This window comes from Sus scrofa, chromosome 14, assembly GCF_000003025.6.
Source record: "Sus scrofa isolate TJ Tabasco breed Duroc chromosome 14, Sscrofa11.1, whole genome shotgun sequence".
NCBI classification, from domain to species: domain Eukaryota; kingdom Metazoa; phylum Chordata; class Mammalia; order Artiodactyla; family Suidae; genus Sus; species Sus scrofa.
The window spans coordinates 61953408-61977016 of NC_010456.5; the positions used below are offsets into that span (position 1 = coordinate 61953408).

Here is a 23609-nt window from a genome sequence, read left to right on the forward strand (position 1 = left end):
AAATTTGTGCTACTAAAAGAACCTCCTTTTGCCCAGGGTTTCAAGTGTTGCCTGCTACATTGTATGTACTCAGTATTTCTTGAATGAATAAATGAAAGATATTTGTTAACTTGGCTTTGAAAATTCCAAAAATTTTTATTTTTAAGTTGGCTTAAATTTATGTTTTAATTAAAAGAGCAGTTTCCTAGGAGGACAAGTATCATATGATATCACTTATAAATGGAATCTAATAAAAATGGTACAAAAGGACTTATGTATAAAATAGAAACAAACTCACAGATTTTGAAATCAAATTTTTGTTTACTATAGGGGAAACCATTGGGGGGATGATAAATTGGGAGGATGGGTATGACCTACAAACACTACTGTATATAAAATAGATAATTAACAAGGATCTAGTGTATAACACAAGGAAATCTACTCAATATTGTGTAATAACCTGTATGGGAAAAAAGAATGGATATATGTATATGTATAACTGAATTAAAAAAAAAAAAAAAAGGCAGTTTCTCTCCCTTCAGCTTCCAGCAGCTGACAACCACCAAGCTGTTTCTTTCCCTACAGTTTTGCCATTTTCAGAATTTCATGTAAATGGGAATAATACGGTAGTCTTTTATGTCTTTCACTGAGAGTAAATCTTTTGAGATTCATCTAGGTTGTCAGGTGTATCCCTAGTTTATTGTTTTGGTTCTGAGCAGATCTCTGTTACGCAGATTCACTTCTTTTTTGCTGTTCATTCACCTGTTCATAGGTATTAGAGTTGTTTACCTTTTATGGCTGTTATGAAGGAAGGTTCTGTAAAATTCACACACACATGCCTTTACTTCTCTTGAGTAAGCACCTGCGAGTGGAATTGCTGGCTCTTTGGTAAGTAACGTTTCACTTGATCAGCAACTGCCATTGTGTTGTAAAATGGCTCTGTGATTTTTTTTTTTGAACTTTTTTTCTTTTTTTTAATTTCCTTAATACGTTATTTTTTTTTTCTGTTGTACAGCATGGTGACCCAGTTACACATACATGTATACATTCTTTTTTCTCACATTGTCATGCTCCATCATAAGTGACTAGACGTAGTTCCCAGTGCTACACAGCAGGATCTCATTGCTAATCCATTCCATAGGCAATAGTCTGCATCTATTAACCCCAAGCTCCCAATCCATCCCACTCCCTCCCTGTCCCTCTTGGCAACCACAAGTCTATTCTCCAAGTCCATGATTTTCTTTTCTGTGGAAAAGTTCATTTGTGCCATTATGTTAGATTCCAGATATAAGTGACATCATATGGTGTTTGTCTTTCTCTTTCTGACATACTTCACTCAGTATGAGAGTCTCTAGTTCCACTCATGTTGCTGTAAATGGCATTATTTTGTTCTTTTTTATGGCTGAGTAGTATTCCATTGTGTATATATATGATACCTTCCTAATCCAATCATCTGTCGATGGACATTTGGGTTGTTTCGATGTCTTGGCTTTTGTGAATAGTGCTGCAATGAACATGTGGGTGCATGTGTCTTTTTTAAGGAAAGTTTTGTCCGGATATATGCCCAAGAGTGGGATTGCTGGATCATATGGTGGCTCTATGTCTAGTTTTCTAAGGTACCTCCATACTGTTCTCCATAGTGGTTGTACCAGCTTACATTGCCATCAACAGTGCAGGAGGGTTCCCTTTTCTCCATACCCCCTCCAGCATTCGCTATTTGTGAACTTATTAATGATGGCCATTCTGATTGGCATGAGGTGATATCTCATGGTAGTTTTGATTTGCATTTCTCTAATAATCAGTGATGTTGAGCAATTTTTCATGGTTTTGGATTCCCAAGCAATGCATGAGAGTTGCAGTTGTTTTACATCCTTTCCAGGACTCGATATTGTCCATCTTTGTAATGTTAGCCTTCTAGTGGATATCTTAGTAATTTTTCTTTTCTTTTTTTTTTTTTTTTCAGGACCGCACCTGCAGCACATGGAGGTTCCCAGGCTAGGGGTCCAATTGGAGCTGCAGTTGCCGGCCTATACCACAGCCACTGCAACACAGGAGCAGAGCCGCATCTGCTCTGTGACGCCACAACTTATGGCAATGCTGGATCCTTAACCCACTAAACGAGGCCTGGGTTCAAACCCATGTCCTCATGGATCCTAGTCAGGTTCGTTAGTGGTGAGCCATGACAGGAACTCCAACCTTAGTCATATTTCATCGCAGATTTATTTACATTTGTCTAATGAACAGTGTTGCTGAGCAGTTTTTCATGTGCTATTGGCATTTTTTATTCAGTGCTTGTTCAACATTTTGCTAATTTTTTTGGGGGGGGGAGTTAATTTGTTGAGTAATGAGAGTTCCCAGTCCTTGGCTTCGTTCTGCGTTTTAAGCATTTTCATTTGGCTTTTTCTTGTTGTATAGTTTTTATCTCTGTAGTAAATCCACCCCCCCCCACTCTGTATGCACACGTTGGTTATTTTTTCAGTTAGATCCTTATCATATTTTTATCTATTAAAATTATCCTTTCTGATACTAAGAAAATCTGGGACATCTTTGAATCTGGTCCTGTTGACTATGTCATCTATTAACAATGGTTCTTTTTTTTTTCCTTTTTCTTGTCTAGTAATTTTTAAATTGAATGTCAGGTATTGTGTGCTAAAGAACAATGGAGACAGAGGTAAATCATATTAGTATCACTAAATGGTAACTTCTCTTTTTCTTTCAGGCCCTTAATATAGGTGATTGTGTCATTATTGTCTGTAGTTGAGCTGAATTTGAATTTTGTTGTTGCTGTAGTTACTGTGAATCCAGATGCCCCCAGTGGTGACTGGCTGCTACCTTGAGCTTAGGATGAGGCCTCGGGGTCAGGAAGGTTTTCTCAGTGTTCCTGATCTGTTCTGGGCTACATGCCTGGGCCTCAGGCACTCTCTGTGTTCTTGCCTCTTCCCTTGCAGTGGACTGCTGGTGCTTGTTACTAGATGCAGGGTTCATGGCAGGGTAGAGGGTGAGTTGATATTCTTCCTTCTCCTCCATCCTCAGTTTTAGGTAGGCCCTCTGTGCCTAAGCCTCAGGAGAGGTGCTCTCTCAGTGTTTCTGCCCTCTCATAACTTTTAACTATTTTTGAAATATGCATGATTAATTTTAATAGTATCTTGTTCCTTCAGCATACTTTTGATCAATTCTCTTATATCTTTAAGCATAAATAGTCTATGTGGGGAGTTCCCTCGTGGTCTAGTGATTAGGACTTGGCACTTTCACCACTGTAGCCCGGGTTCAGTCCCTGCTCTGGGAACTAAGATCCCACATGAAGCCATGGCAAAAACAAAAACAAATAAATACTCTATCTCAATTTTTGTCAATTATTATAATATATGCCTTTTTTGGTGGTCTTTTTCTGTAACTTATTATTTCTATTATTCCTCACTCTCATAGCTTTGCCTCTCATATCTTTAGTGATTTTTGATCATGAGCTCATGTTTATAGGAATTTGATGAGATTTTATGAGATTTCTTTGAAGACTATGTTTAAAGTCCTTTACTCCAGAGAATATTTGTCTATCTGCCTGGGAGCATGGCCTTAGCATAAATTTTCAACTAATCTGTTCTGTTTGTGAATTCTGTCACTAAGGGTGCATGAACATAGACTGGTGTTTAAGAATTCTCAGGGGAGATTTTTCCTCATTCCATCAAGAAAAAAACCAGGCACTCATCTCCATGGTCTGTCATTAAGAGGAAGTTTTATTTTATTTCAGCCTCTGGGGCTGTATGTGAGTGTTTTCGATAGGAGCTTTATTTTCTGTTCCCTAATCACGGTGTGTTAAAATCCAGGCTAAAGGCTACCAGGTAATAGCAGACATTTCTATGGCAAATGCTGACTCCAGTCTTCGCTTAGCTTCTTTCTTTATCATTTCTGATCTCTAAAGAATTTCCTTACCTTCCAAAGTACATTTTTATTTTTTAAGATATTTTCTACTTACATGGCTTTATCTGAATATCCGAATTGCCCTTGTGCTGGAAGTGCAAGTTCTGTGTGCTGTCTTCTCATACCTCTTGCTGTAGTTGGTAAATTGCGTCATAATCATGTGTTTTTGAATCCCTGGCCAAGCACAGGGAAGGTGGGAGGAAGTGGTATAAAGACTTTCATTCGTTTCTATCCTGGTGTATTTGAGCTGGAAATATATCATCAATATTTATTAGCTATGTGAGCTGGAAATATATCATCAATATTTATTACCTAGTTTTTGAATCTCTTTCTTCACCTGTTAAATGGGGATAGTAATGCCTACCTTTTATAGGACTAAAGACAGGGTTCAACAAAGCAGCCTACAGAAAACCTCCCACCTGGCCTGTCCTATGTGAGGCATTCAAATGTTAATATCATGCTTCCTCTCAAAGACCCAGTGGATTCTTCAAGTATACACTTGTTTTTCCCTTGTGTCCTCCTCTGCGAGGAATTTTAAATAAGACTGTAAAAATATCTCAGCCATTTGCTCCTGTTTAACCTGTCTTCTCTATTTGAGAAACTCCTTTGACAAATATATTGGAAGTGATAGCTTATTCTGCCTTTTCAGTAATGAACTAGAAAGAAAGGTTCACAATTAGACCAGATGGAAAAATCTCAATTCAGCGCAGCGTGACAGTTTCAAAGAACGCATAGCACAGATGACTACTTACCAAACTAGGATATTATTTTTTAACTAATCTCTGCATGCTACACAAGATACAGAAGAAACTACCCCTTTATTCTCTTTTGCCTTCTAGTTCTTTAAAAATTAACTCACAAAGAATAACATTGAAATTTAGTCTAAATATGCAATTTCTCATTTGCAATTAATGATACTCTTTGCCAGACTGTGTTATTATGAGATCACCATAATGATTTTTTTTTTGTAGTGAAGATATGAGGCGTTTGAGGGAATTTTATGAAGTCACTTCTCACTTGTTCACTGTAATAATGTGAAAAATAAAAAGTGGGAGTCTCAAATACTGCATTTTTAGGAAGGAGTTTTAATTTCTTCATGATTTTTTTTTCCTTTAAAAATCAGATGTGTTATCAAGTATCCAAGCTTTTAAGTACTCTTTTGGGGTAGGGAGCTGTGGCTTTGACTACCTTTTTATGGAATGGGTGAAGAAGAGTGAAATTGGATCAAGGCAAGGAAGACAGAGTATAGAGGGGGATAGGAGTTGGGGGAGAAAGAAGCTGGGCATCCATCATCAGTCCCTGAAAAACCATCATCTTTTAGCGCAGTGGAAATGTTTAGTTGTCTTTTTCTTTTGCATGTGAGAGAATAGGGTGTCAGGTGACTTAGAGATAAATATATAGGATTTATAAGCGAGGTAAAAGCAAAGCCAGGACCAAGGATGCTCCAAACTCAGCTCTGTGATCCAAGCAAGCCCTTTAATCTCTTTAAACTTCCTTTTTAAGTGTCAAAGGGGAATCACGCCTGTGTTGTAATAGTATACGGATGAAGTGGAGCTTGTGTGTGTGTGTTTATGAAGTGCTGATGTATACCAGGTGCTCCATAAATGTTTTTGACCTTTGTCTCATCTTGACTTACTATAAAGCACGTTTTTTTGGTGAACATAGTAAATAGAAAACTGGCACTAAACCCAGAATTAAATATTTTATGGTCGTCCACTTGTTAACGAACGCACAGGATGCAGACTAGAAGTAAAACTTCTTTTGGAAGATTCCAGGAATCATTTGAGCTTGAGAAAATGGAGTTTCCTATCATCTTTAGATGCTCTGATTTCAGTCAGTGCATATTTTTGCCTAGGGCCAGGTACACCAATTTATACAAAAAGCCTTTTTGAAGACTTTTCCTTGCTTTTTCTTCTGTGAATTCCTCTTGTTGTGGGCTTTTGATCTTCACCGAATGACCTTATAAAAGAAAGGGAAAATATCAATAAAGTTTAAAACTTAAACTTTCTGCTCAGTTTTTTTTCCAGATGAATTCAAGTGTTCTGAATCTCTCCTTTAGGTCTGACCCTCGCGGAAAAAAAAAAAAAAAACAACTCAGAATTTTTCTTTGGCACAGCAGCCTGCAGGCCAGTAGTCACATTTGAGCTTTACATTACTTCATTTGCCCTTTCAATGAACACACATTCCAAGGACTGCATCAGTTTAGGTGGATGGTGTGTGTAGCTCGACATTCTCTTATTTGGGGAAACGCAGTTTTATCGATGACATTGAGTTCTGGTGTTTGTTGACCCCATTTATTGAAAGCATTTTGCTTTGGGCCAGTTACAGTATGCAAACCATAGCCATCAACTTGTAAAACAAAATTTCTCTTCCCTCTTTGAAACTGTTTGGGTAAACCAAGTTCATTATTTTTCCTGATCAGACCAAAGAATTTAGAAACTGAGGACTTGGGACCAGCCTTGTGCTCACTTAGCCATTTTTAATTTCTTTTCAACAATGGGGTTCTAAGAAGAGATAGTGTCTAGATGTTTACTTGAGGGATTAATAAACCTTTCTTTTGGAGTTTAAAAGGACTGTAAAAAGGTTTATAACAGGAAAAGTCCAAGCTGATTGCATGTATGGTGCGGAAAGCCACTTGTCTTAAAGTATTCACCAGACCATATGTTAAAAACTACACTGCTGAAAATGAGCAGTAAATGAGCAGTGTGTATGAATATGTATAATTAAAATACTTGCCCTCATAAATGAAAACTCTTTTCATATACAGCATCTATAGTAGAGCTTGCCACATGATAAGCTCTCTCTAAGGATTGGTTGAATAAATGAGAGTGGATCTCGAGCACTTTAATTCGTTGTTGGTTTTGAAGATACAGTTTAATTAAGAGTTTGAATTCAAAGGATGATTTGAGCTAGGGCTCAAGTTGTGGCTTGTGGTCCATTCAAGTCAGTGTCATCACTAGGTCTCCAGAGAAGAGCCTAGGAGAGGTTAGTTCCTTGAGGAAGGATTTTTCCTTTGCCTCACTCTCTCCCTGCTCTTCAAGAAAGAGGAAATGCTTTCACTGTCAGTCACTCAGGCTTTGACCAGCATGGGGTTGGTCCTGATGTTAGGCAGAAAGGCTTCCATCAGTGACAGCCTCCCCACGCATGCCAGCTTCTCCTTCACTCTGTCTACCATCCTGGAAGCGGATGCACAGCTTCAACTGATGACGTCATTCCTATGGCTAAATAGGATCTACTACAATCCCTTCAGTGGGTTGGAACCCAGAGGGACCTTGGGGCATTAGGAAACTCAGTGTGGCAGCTGAGCACCTGTAGCTTCCAGAACCTATGAGGAGTTCCTGGATATGGGTCAGGCACCTGCAGGTCTCATGGCTTATGTCAGCAGTACAGGTCCATCCAATACAATAAGCCCGTGTGAGTGGTCAGCATCTGTAACCCAGACATCATCTTTTTCCCTTTGGATGAACAGAATTTCTCGCTTATCTTCAGCCCTTTCATCTAAATAGATGGCCATCTGGCACAGGTCCAGGCTCGATAGGCTGAACCTTCTGGTGCCCTGAGACTTTCTGTTTGTTGTCAGTGCCTTCAGCTTCTCCCTGTCAGCAGAAAGAGAGAAGCATGCCCCATTCAAGATGATACTTCTGCTGGGCCAAACTGTCTTTCTACTTATGATGAATGACTTGTTCCTGGACACCGGTATGCCCCAGTGTCTGCTTTGCCTTGTCTGTCTCTAGTGGAGCAGGTCAGCCTGCTGGAGACCATGTTTATCACCTGTTTGCTGTATGTGGCCCACTCCCATCCCTCGGTGGCTCCATTCTCTGCTTCACTACTGCACTGGCTTAAGGAAATGCTGCCCCCACTGCACCCCAGAAAGGAAATAATGGTTGAGACCCCCCACGCACCTGGCTGGCCTGAAGGCACCAGTGGAATTGATGGGGAAGATGTCAGGTACCAGAGAGGCAGAGTTAAATGGATGCCCTGCCTCAGCAAGAGCCCACAGGGATGCGAAACTCAGGCAGCACTTGGTGGGCCTGTGGGTACTGTTCAGCCACACGATGGGTACCCTGCTCTCTCACCACTACCTGCTCTTCTCAGCCTCCTGCATCATCACGGTCATTGTCCTCTGGAACACCTTGGCAGATGCCCACTGCAAACTCTAGTCTGAAGCTTCTCTTGCCTCCAGAAACAGGTCCAGCTCTCCTGCCCTTCCAACTCCCAGCCCCCGGCCCTGGCATCCACCTTATTTTTAACCCAGTTCTGTGCCATTTCACACTAGACCTGGACAGTTCTCTCTGCCCTCCGAAAGTTATGTGCTTGCCCCTCCATGCCATCAGCTCCCCTCTGCCAGTCCTTGAAGTTCTTCCTCAGGATTCAAGTTTCTGGTATACTTCTTTGGTTGAATCATCCCCAGTAAATCCCTTTGCCCGGGGCAGAAAGGGACAATTTGACTTTCTTTTTTTTTTGAAGAGAAATTTTTAGTAAAGTGTTAATTAAGCCTTTAATACTTTTATGGTTGCTAATTTTGGCAAAGAATGACCTACGAGTTTTCTTTAAATAAAACACTTGTGTTTACTAGTGATTTTAAGGACATAGTTTTCCTAGGGAAACATTAAAAAATACATTAATGAGTAACATAATGTGACATTTGGTATGCCAGTGATAGTTATCTCTTTGTCAGATAGGCCCTGAAGAGCTATCAATGTGTGAAAATAAGGAAACAGTATCCAGAACTTCCCTTGTGACACAGGAAGTTATGGATCCAGCATTGTCACTGCAGTGACTCAGGTTGCCGGTGTGGCGTGGGTTTGGTTTCTGGCCTGGGAACTTCAATATGCCACTGGTGCAGCCAAAAAAGTATCCATTAAAATGTTACATAATTCAGAATGACCATTATTTTCCCTGTATTGGCTGGATCTTTCCTCCCCCCCCCCCCGAATTATCATGGTTTCATTGCTTAAAATGCATTAAAATATTTCTACTTAACTCTTTTTCTGCAAAGTCCATATCTTGGGCCCTTGATGATTTCAAATGGCATAAAATATTAATTTTCTTGGTGACGAGTTGGTTACAAATTCCTTGGTAGTAAGCATTCATGGACTCACAATTAAAAGTGAAGATGGGAAGGAAAGTCAGGAAGAAGAATGCGTGTGCCTGTATTGTAAAATATTAGCTAATGCTTTTAAAGAAGTGTCATTTGGTTACTTAAGGCTTTTCTACCATTTTATTATAAACATACAAAAATGTTGGAGTTCCCTTCATGGCTCAGTGGTTAACAAACCCGACTAGGATCCATGAGGGTGTGAGTCCGATCCCTGGCCTTGCTCAGTGGGTTAAGGATCCCGCGTTGCCGTGAGCTGTGGTGTAGGTTGGCAGCTGTAGCTCTGATTTGACTCCTAGCCTGGGAACTTCCATATGCCGTGGGTGCAGCCCTAAAAAGCAAAAAGAAGACAAAGCAAAAAACCCCCAAAATGTTGAAAGGATCATGCAAGGACAGTCATATGCTCACTACTTATATTCCCTGTTCTGTGCAATAGGACCTCATTGTGTATCCATTCTAAATGTAATAGTTTGCATCTACTAACCTCAAACTCCTCATCCATCCCACTCCCTCCCCCTCTCCCTTGGCAACCATAAGTCTGTTCTCCATGTCTGTGGGTCTGTCTGTTTTGTAGATAGGTTCATTTGTGCTGTATTTTAGGTTCCATGGATAAGTGATATCACACGGTATTTGTCTTTCTCTTTCTGACTTCCTTCACTTAGTATGATAATCTCTAGTTGCATCTTCCGTGTGTTCTTTTAAATGCAAAATGGAGTCATCTTCCTTCGAAGCTTAAAACCCTTCATTGCCTTCTCAGTGCCTGTAGAATAAGATCTAAACTCCTGACTGTGGCTTTCCGGGCTTCGTATGAGTTGGCCCTTCCCTCTCCACTGCACATGTTGCCACTTTCTCCTCCCAGGCTCGTCTTCTTTTGGCTCCTTTAACACTGAGTTCCCTCTTGCTTCAGAGCCTTTGTGCTGTATTGTGCTCTCTGCCTGTAATGTTCTTTATATATTCTTAACATCCCTCAGATCTTAGCTAAAATGACCCTTAGAGATAGTCCCAGACAATACAAAATATAGACCCTCTTATTTTTCTGATGCTTGCTCAGTGGGTTAAGGATCCAGTGCTGCTGTGAGCTGTGGTGTAGGTCACAGATGTGGCTTGGATCCCACATGCTGTGGCTGTGGTGTAGGCCCGTGGCTACAGCTCTGATTTGACCCCCAGCCTGGCAACCTCCATGTGCTGTGAGTGCGGCCCTAAAAAAAAAAAAAGATTCCTTTCACTTCTTTCTCCATTTCTCACTATTTGTTTTGTTATTTATTTTTATATATAAAAAAAACTTGTTCATGTTCCCCAGTAGATCATAAATGGATCAGGGAACTGTTTAAGTTGTTTAACGCAAAGGCTGGCACATATTTGGCATGCAGTAAATATTTGTAAGTGAATGAAAGCTGATCCCTCTCCTGGGCATGATCTGTGTTTTACCCCCTTTGATGGAACCATGCATCAGGTTGTGGCTCACTTTTTAAAGATTGCCTTCCCTGATTAATAGACTGCATGACATCTATTAGATGGTATCATTGCACCTTTGAAGTTTCTTTCATGAAAATTCTTACTCTTTGTAATTATATGCGGCTAAGTGTTGTTGAGTTGTTTCCCTGACTACTGTTAGCCTCATGAGAGCAGTGGTCATAGCTATTTTCGTCTATCATTGTTTCCCATCAGTTGAGAAGAGTGTCCACACTCATCTTATTTCATAAGTGAATTCATAGTGGTGAAGTTAGACCTTGTGCTGTCTGGTGGACCTTTCATGATGTTATAGTTATATACCATTTTATCAGATGTGACGAGGTGTTGGAAGTTGAGGATGTGTTGAGAGAAAGTTAATTTATTGAAACTAGCATTTGGAAAGTGTGACGATTTTTAATTGGACTCTCCTTAGTTGTTAAGAAGTTAAAAATCCACAAGGGAAAACCTGTTTTGAAACTTTGACTCTAAGAATCACATAAAGGCATCTGAAATACTGCCAGATGCAATTCTGCATTGTTGAGGATTAATGAAATCATGGTCCATCTGCCTGTTTGTCTTTCCAAGTCTCCCTTGTGACATCATTAGTGAGCTTAAGCTTCCAGAGCAGCTTCTTTGGAAATTTTCATCATCATTAAATTCATTTTTGAAACGTGTCAATTCTTTGAATATTACTCATAACTTTTTATGGTCTCCACACATTTTCCTATATCAGAAAGATTTAAAATTACTTTTGCAGAAAAACACATTTGGGAATACAGTAGATATTTTCTACCTTGCTGTACAAATTTGGTGGGGTAACACGTTATTTTTCTGACATCTTCTTGGAATAATTTCCACCATTAATTCAGGAAAGCCTAGTGGTTTTAAAAATCCTATCATGTGCAAGGGGATTTGCATGTAACTTTGTGTTAATTGACCTCATTTTCCAGCAGCTTTTAGCCCTGGGCCTCTCCCCCCACATACCCTAGACCAAAAGTCAGGTGCTGGGCTATAAAGCTGTCTGTTCATTCCTTCTTCCTAAGATCAAAGTCTAGATAGTTAGAAAATGCCTGGGGCACCAGCTCTTCTGATTCTGGTAGAAGCACTGTTTACTTACTCTTTTGAGTCTTACCACATTCCTGATATTTTCCTTTTAACCCATTTCAGGTAAACAGAAAATAAATGGATAATCTACAGGTTGTATTTGACATACAAGCCTGTCTAATTTAGGCCACATCGTATTCATGCAAATAGTGATGTTGATGTAAATTATATGTCTGCCAACATTTTAAAATGAAGGAGACTTTGCCTACTAATCGAATTTGGTAGCTTTTGTTGAAGAATCTAGAGCCTGACTACTTAGGCCAGCTCTTGCATATGCTGATTGGAGCTGGAAATAGATAGCAGCCTTGGGTGGGAAGGCTCCTATTTGGCACACTGCTCCCTGTTACTTCCCTGACACCAAGGACAAGTGTCAGTTACCCTTCATCCTTGTTGTTTCGTTGGTTTTCTTAAAATGGATTAAAATAATTCTTGTACCCTCTCTATCAGTCTAGAGGAAGTGTGAGTGAGTGGGGACAGTGCGTTCTGAGAAAATGCGAGAAGGTGTGTTTGGGGAAATGACTAACTTTTGTGTGTCTGTTTTTTTTTTTTCTTTTGTGGAATGTATATTTGAATTAAAAGCATGCACTTTGCCCATTCATTCTTTTTTTGTCTTTTCTAGAGCCACACCCATGGCATATGGAGGTTCCCAGGCTAGAGGTCTAATTGGTGCTGGCCTACGCCACAGCCACAGTAACGCAGGATCCAAGCCATGTCTGCGACCTACACCACAGCTCATGGCAATGCTGGATCCTTAACCCACTGAGAAAGGCCAGGGATCGAACCTGCAACTTCATGGTTCCTAGTTGGATTTGCTAACCACTGAGCTCCATTTTTTTTTTTTTTTTTTAAATTCATTCAATCTTAACAGTTCTCTGCCTGGCTCCTATGGACATTTGAGTCAGGGACTTGTGATTAGATTTATGATCCCATAAAAAGAAAGTGATTCCACCTTTGGGTCCTTGAAAGGAGAATATATTGATCTCCTAAGAGCTTGCAACTCTCTTGCAAATGAAATTCCCAGGTATCTTCTCTATGGCTTATCAAGAGGGTGACTGTTACTGGCTTTCCCAACAATTAGGCCTTCAGGACCTGGTAAGTTCAGTATAAGTAAAACAGACTTTGCCCTGGGGTTGTATATATATTCTAAGAAGGGGATTACACCATTTAATTAATTAATTTTTCTGTTCTTATTTTTATTTTTTTAAAATTTTTTAAAGTTAATTGAAGTATAGTTGATTTACAATGTTGTGATAATTTCTTCTGTATAACAAAGTGATTCAGTTATAAATGTACACACATATCCATTCTCTTTCAGATTCTTTTCCCACATAGACCATCACAGAATATTGGCTAGAGTTCCCTGTGCTATACCATAGGAACCCACTGGCCAGTCATTCTATATACCATGGTGTGCATATGCCAGTCCCCTACCACCTGTCCCTTGGTCACCATAAGTTTGTTTTCAAAGTGCACGAGTCTGTTCCTGTCCTGAAAATAGGTTCATTTGTATCTTTTTTAAAGATTCCACATATAAGTGGTATCATAAAATGTTTATCTTTCACTGGGATTGAACCATTTTAAAAACAGTAATGTTACATAATCGGTAAAAGAGAAATAACACAGCAGCTCAGAGGAGGGAAAGACTATATCTGTGATGTATCTGATTGAGGGGATCTTGACGTTGGGCTTTTATCTTCATGTTGAGCAACAGTAGAAAATCAGCAGAAGGAGACCATGAGACCATAGAACATTTTGAATAAAGGGAAAAAAATGGAAAAGACAGTGGATAAATGTGGATAAGACAGTGGCTAGTGGTGTTGATGAAAGTAGAGGAGCCTGAAGAAGGGTAAAACCAAAACGGTGGGCTTGGTTATGGACAGTCTTAAATGTTAGGTCAAGAAGTCTGTGCCTAGCTTAAAGGATAATGAATAAGCACTGGCAGGCTTTTGGATTTGGGGAGGGCCATATCAGAGCTTAGGACTTGAAGCAGAAAAAGGTGGAAGTGAAACCCATTGAGGAAGGTTCAGGAGGGGCAATGATCTGGATGGAAACTTGTCTGAGATTCTGATTTGGAGACACAAAATCTCCAGATCTGAGACACAGATTTGGAGAGAGCATCCCTGGGTCTATGCCACTTATGAATATGGTAGTGTGTGGGGGATGGGGTTGGTGAGGGTGAAGCTGTAGGAGGAGGGTAGGGATAAGGCTTTGAACAGAAGGAGCAAAGTACAGATGTCGGAAGGAGGACCAAAGGTAGCTTTCAGTTTCATGTAGCCGGCTGGCTCTAACACTATGAACATGTTTGGGCTTAAATGACTGAAGAGTGGAGAAGGAAAATACGCTCTAGGAATGGTTGATCAGGAAGCTTCATGACGTCATTCAAGGTTCAGATGTTCTCTTGGCTCTGCCTCCCACACCACGGCTTTATCTGGAAGCTGATCCTCATCATGGCGATGGGGGGCAGAGGAATAGGGCTCATTTGTTTTCGTTCACATCTAGTGGGAGAGAGAAAACCTTTCCAGACATTCTCTTATGAAGCCAGAAAGCTTCATTCTTAAAAGCTTCCATTAGTCTCCTCCCACTTGTCTTTGGCTCAAATTGGATAACATGCCTGACTAGTCTTATTAATTGTGGCAAAATAACAAAATTTATCACCTTAACCTTTTTTGAGGCGATATTGATTTATAGCCTTATGTAAGTTTCATGTGTACAGCCTTACACTTTGACCTCTGTATATGGTACAGCATGCTCACCATCAAGTGTTTAATTTTTCTAGGAGTTGTCCTGTGGCTCAGTGGGTTAGGAACTTCTGCATGCTGCAGGTGTGGCCAAAAAAAAAAAAAAAGTTTAACTTTTCCATCACTACGCAAATGACCCTCTGTAGCATTTTACCATCCCCCTACTCTCTTTGCTTCTGATAACCACTAATCTATTCTTTGTATCTGTGGTGGGTTTTTTTTGGCTTAGATTGGTTTATTTTGTTTTTGTCTTTTTTATGTTCCGCACATAAGTAAAATCTTAGCATATTTGTCTTTCTTTATCTGACTTATTTCACTTGGGATAATACCCTCAAGCTCCATCAGATACATCACAAATATAGTCTTTCCCTCCTCTGAGCTGCTGTGTTATTTCTCTTTTACCGATTATGTGACATTACTGTTTTTAAAATGGTTCAATCCCAGTGAAAGATAAACATTTTATGATACCACTTATATGTGGAATCTTTAAAAAAGATACAAATGAACCTATTTTCAGGACAGGAACAGACTCGTGCACTTTGAAAACAAACTTATGGTGACCAAGGGGACAGGTGGTGGGGGACTGGCATATGCACACCATGGTATATAGAATGACTGGCCAGTGGGTTCCTATGATATAGCACAGGGAACTCTAGCCAATATTCTGTGATGGTCTATGTGGGAAAAGAATCTGAAAGAGAATGGATATGTGTGTACATTTATAACTGAATCACTTTGTTGTTTTTGGTTTGCTGTTATTTTATCGAGGATTTTTACATCTATATTCATATTGAATATAAGCATCTATATATCTGTATTGATATTGAATATAGCATCTATATATTCAATATGAATATATTTGCAGCTACAGTCATACAGATATTGGCCTGTAATTTTCTTTTGTGTGTGTTGTATTTATCTGCTTTGCTATCAGGGTAATATTGACCTTGTAAAATGAATTAGGAAGCATTCCCTCCTCTGGAATGAGTTTTTTGGAAGAGTTTGAGAAGGACAGGTTTTAAATTTCCATTGATTGTTTAGTAAAATTCACCTGTGAAGCTATCTGGTCTTGTTTTTTTGTTTTGGGGGAGGTTTCTGATTACTGTTTTTAATCTCCTTACTAGTGATTGATCTTTTCAAATTTTCCTTTTCTTCATAATTTGGTCTTCAAAGGGTGTATGATTCTAAGAATTTATCCATTTCTTCTAGGTTGTCCAATTTGTTGGCATATAGCTTTGCATAGTATTCTCTTACAATCCTTTGTATTTCTGTGGTATCTGTTGCAATTTATCCTCTTTTGTTTCTGATTTCATTTACCAGAAACTCTCTTTCTTACTGTAGTTAAAGGTTTGTTAATTTTGTTTATCTTTTCAAATAACCAGCTTTTAGTTTCATTGATCATTTATATTGTCTTTTTAGTCTCTATTTCATTTATTTCTGCTCTGATACTTATTATTTCTATCCTAATTCTGGGCTTTATTTTTTTCTAGTTCCTTTAGGTATAAGATCAGATGGTTTATTTGTGATATTTTCTGTTTGTTTTTTGAGGTGGTCTGTATTACAGTAAACTTCCCTCTCTTAGTTCCTCTTTGCTACATCCCATAGATTTTGGTATTTTCATTTTCATTTGTCTTCAGGTGTTTTTTGATTTTCCCTTTGGTTTCTTCATTGATGCAGTATTTATTCAGTACATGTTGTTTAGTCTCCACACATTTGTGATTTTTCCAGCTTTTTTCTTATAGTTGATTTCTGGTTTCATGGCATTGTGACTGGGAAAAAATGCTGATGTGACTTTAGTCTTCTATATTTACTAATATTTGTTTTATGTCCCAACATATGGTCTGCCCTTGAGAATATGCATTTGAGATGAATGTGTATTCTGCTGCATTTGTGTAAAATGGTCTGTAGAAATCTATTAAATCCATCAGGTCTAATGTTTTATCTAAGGTTGCTGTTCTCTTGTTGACTTTCTGTCAAGTTGACCTATCCCTTGCTGGAAATTGAGTATTAACGTTCCCCTAGTGTTATTGCATTGCTGTCAGTTTCCCCCTTTAGGTCTGCTAATAATTGTTTTCTATGTTTTGGTGCTCCTAAGTTAGGTTCATATATATGAATAACTGTTATATCATTTTGATAGATTGTCACCCCTTTCATTATATAATGTCCAGCTTTGTCTCTTGTTGCCCTTTTTGGCTTGAAGTCTGTTTTGTCTGATAAGAATATGACTATATTCTCTTTCTTTTGGCTGCCATTTGCTCGGAGTATCATGTTCACTCCTTTACTTTGAGTCTGTGTTTGTCTTTAGAGTTGAGATGATTCTCCTGGAGGCAGCATGTTGTTGGATTTTTTTAAATCCGGCCAGTCACTTGTGTCTTTGGATTGGTGAAATCAATCCATTTACATTTAGGGTGTTATTGATAAGTGAGGACATAGTCCTTCCATTTCATCTTTTGTTTTTTGGTTTTCTCTCTTTTTCTCTTTTCCCTTGTGTTTCTCTCTGCCATTTTAGTTTGGCAGTTTTCTATAATGTTTTTCTCAGCTCTCTCTTTTATGTTTCATGTCTCTAGATTTATTTTTGTGGTTACCATGAGATTTGCATAAAACCTTCCAAAGCTAAAATAGTTCCTTTTATGCTGATAGTATTTTATCTTCATTTATCTCTATGGGTTCTGTTCCTTTCCTGTTCCTCTTTTATGTTTTTGTTGTTTCAAGTTACTTTTTTTATGTTGTGAGTTTGTTACCAAATTGAATTGTAGCTGTAGTTGGGGCTTTTTTAAAAATTGCTTTTTTCCTTTCACCATTATGTTATAATTGTTTAACAACCTACTTTGACATAGAGTTGAATTTTTCTGATTTTTCCTGTCTGATTATCATCTTACTCAGTTTTATGTACTTTTGCCTTTTCTTTTCAGGTGCAAGAGCTCCTTTCAACATTTCTTGTAAGGCAGGTCTTGGGGTAATGAACTTCCTCAAAGTATGTTTGCTGGGAAAGCCTTTATTTCTGCTAAAAATCTGAAGGATAACTGCTGGATAGAATATTCTTGACTGACAGTATTTTATCTTTGAATGCTTTGAGTATGCCTTTCTACTTTCTCCTGTAGAATTTCTGCAGAGAAATCTGCTAGCCTAATGGGGGTTCTTGGTATGTTATTATCTTTTTCCCTGGCTGCCTTTATAACTCATTCTTTTTCATTGACTTTTGGCAGTTTTAATATAATGTCTTTTAGTGAAGTCTTTTTGAATCAAGAGAATTGCATATTCTCTTGGCTTCTTTGACTTACATATTCAGTTTCTTCCTCAGGTTTGGAAAGTTCTCAGCTATTATTTCTTTATAGCTTCCTTTTCTCTCTTCTCCTTCTGGAAAATCCATTATCCTTATCTGCCTTTCCAGCATATCTTGCCCTTCCTAATGGAGTCAGATAATTTTTTAGAATTTCCTCCTTTTATAAAAAATATCATAGCTCTCTCTCTACCTGAGTTACTTCTAGATTTCTGTATTCAAGCTCACTAATTCTGTTTTCCATATGGTCAGCTCTGCTTCCAGTGCTTTCTCATGCATTAAAAAAAATCTTGTTTATTGAGTTCTTCAGCTCCAGAATTTGTTTGCTTCTTCAGAATTTTATAATTTCAATCTTTTTGGCAAAGTATTGTTTCTATTCATTAATTTTATTCCTGAGCTCATTGAACTGCTTTTCTGAGTTACCTTATAGCTCATTGAGTTTCTTCATGATAGCTGTTTTGAACTCTCTGTCATTTAGATTGCAGTATTCCATTACATTAAGTTTGATTTCTGGAAAATTGTCTTTTTTTGTGTGTTTGTGACAGTGTTACCATGGTTTTTCATGGTGCTTGGTGAGTTTTTCCTTTGCTGCTGCATTTGAAGTAGCAAATACCTTTCTTCTTTAGGTAAAGCTTTTATCATTTGATTCTAACAATTCAACAGATTGGTGATTAGAGTCTTTTCTTTTGGTTTTCAGTAGGTGGCACTATATCACAATTTTGGATTCTCTTACCTGAGCTGCCCCTGGCTCTGAGAATGGGCACTTTTCATCCTCCACTGCCTCTCTGTTAGATGTGATGCCTGTGCCCTCATTGTCATTGTTCATGCCTCTTGGGTGGTTGTTGCCTTGCTGCTGCTAGTGTTGCTGCCAGGAACACTGGGATGGTGGGTGCCACCACAGTGTCTGGGGTTGCAGGCAGCTGCTGTGACAGAGGGAGTAGGAGGAATGGGAGGGGGGTTGGGTGCATCTGCTACATCCAGGGTTGTTGGGTTCATGGGCACTGTTGCTGTGAGTGGGGGTGCTGGAGACATGGGCATTGTAGCAGCTGGATTAACGGGGGTTGTAGGTCCGCTGCTGCCGCCACCACCACTGCCTTCCAGTTTCCTGGCTGCATATGCTGTTGTAGATGGGAGGCCAGAGCCATGTACTCTGACTCCCCTCATGCTATTGGGTTCTCTGGGATTATAGGCTGAATGGCCATGACGACTGGGGGACCAGGATCATAGTTACTGCCTCTGCTGCTCCCCTGTTCCATCTCCTCCATGTATTCCATCCATCTACCTTGAGGTGTACAGATGTGTAGAAGTCTCTGGCATCCTGGTGTATTGGGCAGAAGAACCTTCGTTGAGTTGTGGATGTTTTACTAGTTGTAGATTAAAGGGTAGAGACAAAGGGAGCATCTCATGCCACCATGATGCTGACATCACCTCATTTTAACCATTTTAAATTGTACCATTCAGTGGTATTACATACACTCATTAATGTTGTTGAGCCATCACCACCATCCATTTCCATAGTTCTTTTCATCTTATAAAACTGAAACTCTATATCTGTTAACAATAACTTCCAGGAGTTCCTTATGTGGCCCAGTGAGTTAAGAACCCAACTAGGATCCATGAGGATTCGGGTTAGATCCCTGACTCTGCTCAGTGGGTTAAGGATCTGGCGTTGCTGAAAGCTTTTGGTGTAGGTTGCAGATGAGGTTTGGATCCTGCATTGCTGTGGTTGTGGTATAGGCTGGCAGCTGTAGCTCCAGTATGACCCCTAGCCTGGGAACTTCCATACGACATGGGTGTGGCCCTAAAAAGCAGAAAAAAAAAAAAAGGCAATAATTTCCACTAAACAATATGCCTGGAAAACAGTTGCCTTCTAGTCACAGCCCCTAGAAACCACCATTTTACTTTATATCTCTCTGACTCTGACTTCTAAATTTCCCATATAAATGGAAGCACACAGTATTTATTTATTTACTTATTGATTTATTTAGTTGCAGCCAAGGCACATGGAAGTTCTTAGGCCAGGGATTGAATCTGCAGCTGTGACCTGTGCTGGATCGTTTAACCCACTAAACCAGGATGAAGATCAAACCTGCATTTCCACGGTGATCCAAGCCACTGAAGTCATATTTTTAACCCACTGTGCCACAGAGAGAACTCCTAGTATTTACATTTTTAGTGACTGGCTTATTTCACCTAGCATAGTGTCATCTCTGTTGTAGCATATGTTAGAATTGCTTTTTAAGTCTGGATAATATTCCACTGTATGTATAAACCACATTTTGCTTATCTATTCATCCAATGATGGACCCTTAGGTTGCTTTGGATAGTGCTGCTGTGAACATGGTTAATAGTTGTACCGATAACTCTTTGAATCCCTGATTTCAGTTATTTTGGATATATACCTAGAAGTGGGATTGCTAAATTATATATTAATTCTATTTTTACTTTTTGGAGAAATTGCCATAGTGTTTTCTACAGCAGCTGTACCATTTTACATTCTCACTAATCGTGCATTAGGGTTCCATTTTGTCCACATCCTTGCCAAGGCTTGTTACCTTCTGGTTGTTTTTTTTTTGTTTTTATTTATTTATTTTTGTTTTTTTATAATAGCTATTCCAATGGGTGTGAGGTGATATTTCGTTGTAATTTTTTTTTTTTTTTTGTCCATGCTTGTGGCATGTGGATGTTTCTGAGCCAGCAGTGGAACCTGAGCTGCTGCAGTGACAATACCAGATTCTTAATCTACTGCACCATAGGAAACTCCCATATCTCATTATACTTTTGACTTACATTTTCCTAATGACCAGTGATTTTGAGAATCTTTTCATGTGCTTATTAGCCATTTATATATCTTTGCTAGAGACATGTCTATTCAAGTCATTTGCCCATTTTTGGATGAAGCTGTTTGTTTTTTGTTGAGTTTCAGCATGCCTGTTTTTAACCTAACCACTTGCGCTGTGTGTGGCATCACTCTGAGATAATTGGATTGATTTTTTGGATTCTCAGTTTACAGCTTACAATGTCAAATTGCATGGAGAAGACTGTGTTCGGTGTAAACTTGTTTAGGGAGCTAGTGAGATATCAAGGTGGAGATATGCTTAAAAAGCTCTGTATATGAGTCTGGATTCTAAAACGAAAGAGCAAGGGATGGTTTTACTTTGGAAGAAGTTCCTCAACAACTGATGTTGAACTTTTTTTTTTTTGGCTTTTCTAGGGCCGGCCGCTTCTGTGGCATATGGAGGTTCCTAGGCTAGGGGTCTCATCGGAGCTGTAGTCCCCGGCCTACGCCAGAGCCACAGCAACACCAGATCCAAGCCACATCTGCAACCTACACCACAGCTCACGGCAACACCAGATCCTTAACCCACTGAGCGAGGCCAGAGATTGAACCTGCAACCTCATGGTTTCTAGTTGGATTCGTTAACCACCGGCCACGACGGGAACTCCTGGTGTTGAACCTTTTAAAGGACTGTCTTGGCAGAGGCAGTAATGCCCACCAATATTCAGTTGCTCCCTGCAGAGATGTATATGCAGTCATGACCAATGGGCTGTGGGAGGGGTAGTGTGTTTCTCTTCCAGGCCAAGGCAATACAAAATTGATGAAGGATTTTTCTCCCAAAGAGAGACTGAGGAGGCCATGTTTCCAGATGGTGGCTATAAAATGAGAGGGCCTTCTTTAGCTTGAGTCCCTAAGTGTTTAGAACCAAGCCTCTTGATGACTCATTCAGGCCATTTAACCTAAGTTTTGTTGTGTTCATCCACTGACCAACACTCCCTTTGGAGTTGTTGTAGTAGCAAAGCCTACGTAGAATTTTCTCTCTTTTTGATGTCTCAGGGATGCCATTATAGGTGTACTGTTGGGCTGATCCGTCATTACCCATCAACAGCAAAGACATTGGGGATTACTTAGCTAAGAAAGACTGTTTTGAGAAGATTAAGATGAGCTGGCTGGTAAAATGTATTGCCTAAAAAAGCATATAATGTGGATTCGTGTAACTATATAACTAGGCATAAAATCAGAGACTAGAAATCAGTCAGGGAGTTCTTGTCGTGGCTCAGCAGAAATGAACCCAACTAGTATCCATGCGGATGCGGGTTTGATCCCTGGCCTCACTCAGTGGGTTAAGGATCCACTGTTGCTGTGAGCTGTGGTATAGGTCACAGACTTGGCTCAGATCCTGTGTCGCTGTAGCTGTGGTGTAGGCCAGCAGCTGCAGCTCCAATTCGACTCCTAGCCTGGGAATTTCCATATGCTGCAGGTATGGCCCTAAAAAGAAAAAAAAGAAATTAACAGTCAAAGCTTGTTAACTTGATTTTGTTAAAATATCAATAGTATTATACCCACACCCCAATTTATACATTCTTATACTCAAGTTCCACAAAAGTTATACTCTGATAGTTCAAGTGCAATAAATCTCTTTATAGCTACTCATGATGTCAGGTAGTGATCTAGTTAATCTTTCTGAGAAATTAGAATAAAATGATATTTGGAGAATGAAAAAGCCTTAAGAATCACAGGTTCTTGGAGTTCCTGTGTGGTGCAGCGTGTTAAGGGTTAAGGATCCGGTGTAGTCACTGCAGTGGCTTGGGTCGTTTTTGTGGCATGGGTTCAATCCCTGGCCTGGAAACGTCTACATACCATAGGTGGGGCCAAAAAAATTTTTCACAGATCCTTATGTCCCAGGTGAACTAGGAAACCAATTTTTCACTAATATTATAGGTCTTCATGAATAGCCCACTCATACCCCATGAAAATTCTCCTTGGTTTGATTGGAGCACAGATCAAGAAGTGGGAACCATGCTTTCCCACTCCTCACAAAGTGTTCTCTACATTATTGAAATAGGTGCCAACATTTAGAAAGTTTTAAAAAATGGCCAGGCATGTCCCTTCCCTTCAAGCCTGTGCCAACCATAGGCTGCAACAAAAATAACAAAACTTAGTTTCCCACATTACTCAGCCTACACCTGGCCCAATTTGCTTACCACTGTACTTACCTCACCACTTCAGACATTTTGGTTGCAACGTTTTTTTTTTTTTTTTTCTCTATTATAATGCAATATACCTGGGAGATTTAATCTTGTCAGTGATTTAGAATTTGCTTTCATTTAATGAATATCCACTCAGGTTGTTGATTCTGATAAGCTTACTAAAGCTCAAAGATACCATGTTTTGGATGAGTTAAAGGAGACGTTGTAGATGGAATGAATATACTCTGTGATTGGAAAGTCTTATGTAAAGGGAAAGTCTCCTGTTCCTTTCGTATTAGCTTCTTCATCACTGCTAATTACTTTACTGATGCTTATTGAGATCCTAAGTGCTAGATTCTGAGGTTTAAAAATGAACAAAATACAGTCACCAAGAGCCCAACTCATTGGTAGGATTGGTAACCTAGCAAAGGAAGAAGCATTAAATGGGGACCTACTGTATGCACAGGGAACTCTGCCCAATATTCTGTGATAATTTATGTGGTAAAAGAATCTGAAAAAGAATGGATGTGCGTAAATATATAACTGAATCACTTTGTAATACAGCAGTAATTATCACAATATTGTAAATCAACTATACTTCAGTGAAATCTTTAAAAAATGAAAAAAAAAAAAAAAAGAAACACTGTAATGTTGCTACAACAAAGTGAGAATGGAGAGGGGAGAGAGATAGCTGACCTCTGCCTGGGAAAGTTGGAGGGGTTTTCACAGTGGAGGGCACTTTTGAGCTAGGTTTTGATTGAAAAGTAAGCATTCTCTGAAATTCCTTAAATAAAGTAGCTAAAGCCGCCTAGAGTATGAACAGTTTGAAGACCTTTATCAGTGATTTTCAGTGGGGTATAAAAGGTAGTCCTTACCTTGCATGGTGATGTGGGACCCTGAAAATGACCATGCAAGCTGAAACCGTGCAGAGCCCTTTTAGCAGTCAATGGGAAAATGGAAAGCTCTGCAACTTTAAAAATTTTTTTGTCAAAACATTAAAAAAAAACCTTTTACTCTCAGTCATAAATGTATAGGAAATTGAAAAAAATAGTAAAATTAATGTTTATTCAGAACA

At 39.3% G+C, this 23609-nt stretch overlaps 1 protein-coding gene and 1 pseudogene across 7 annotated transcripts in view; both read left to right on the forward strand.

Annotated features, from left to right (window-relative positions):
* BICC1 (BicC family RNA binding protein 1) overlaps positions 1–23609 on the forward strand; it is a 335063-nt gene that overhangs the window by 160046 nt on the left and 151408 nt on the right. The window lies entirely within an intron of this gene.
* LOC110256650 lies at positions 1694–9197 on the forward strand (annotated as a pseudogene).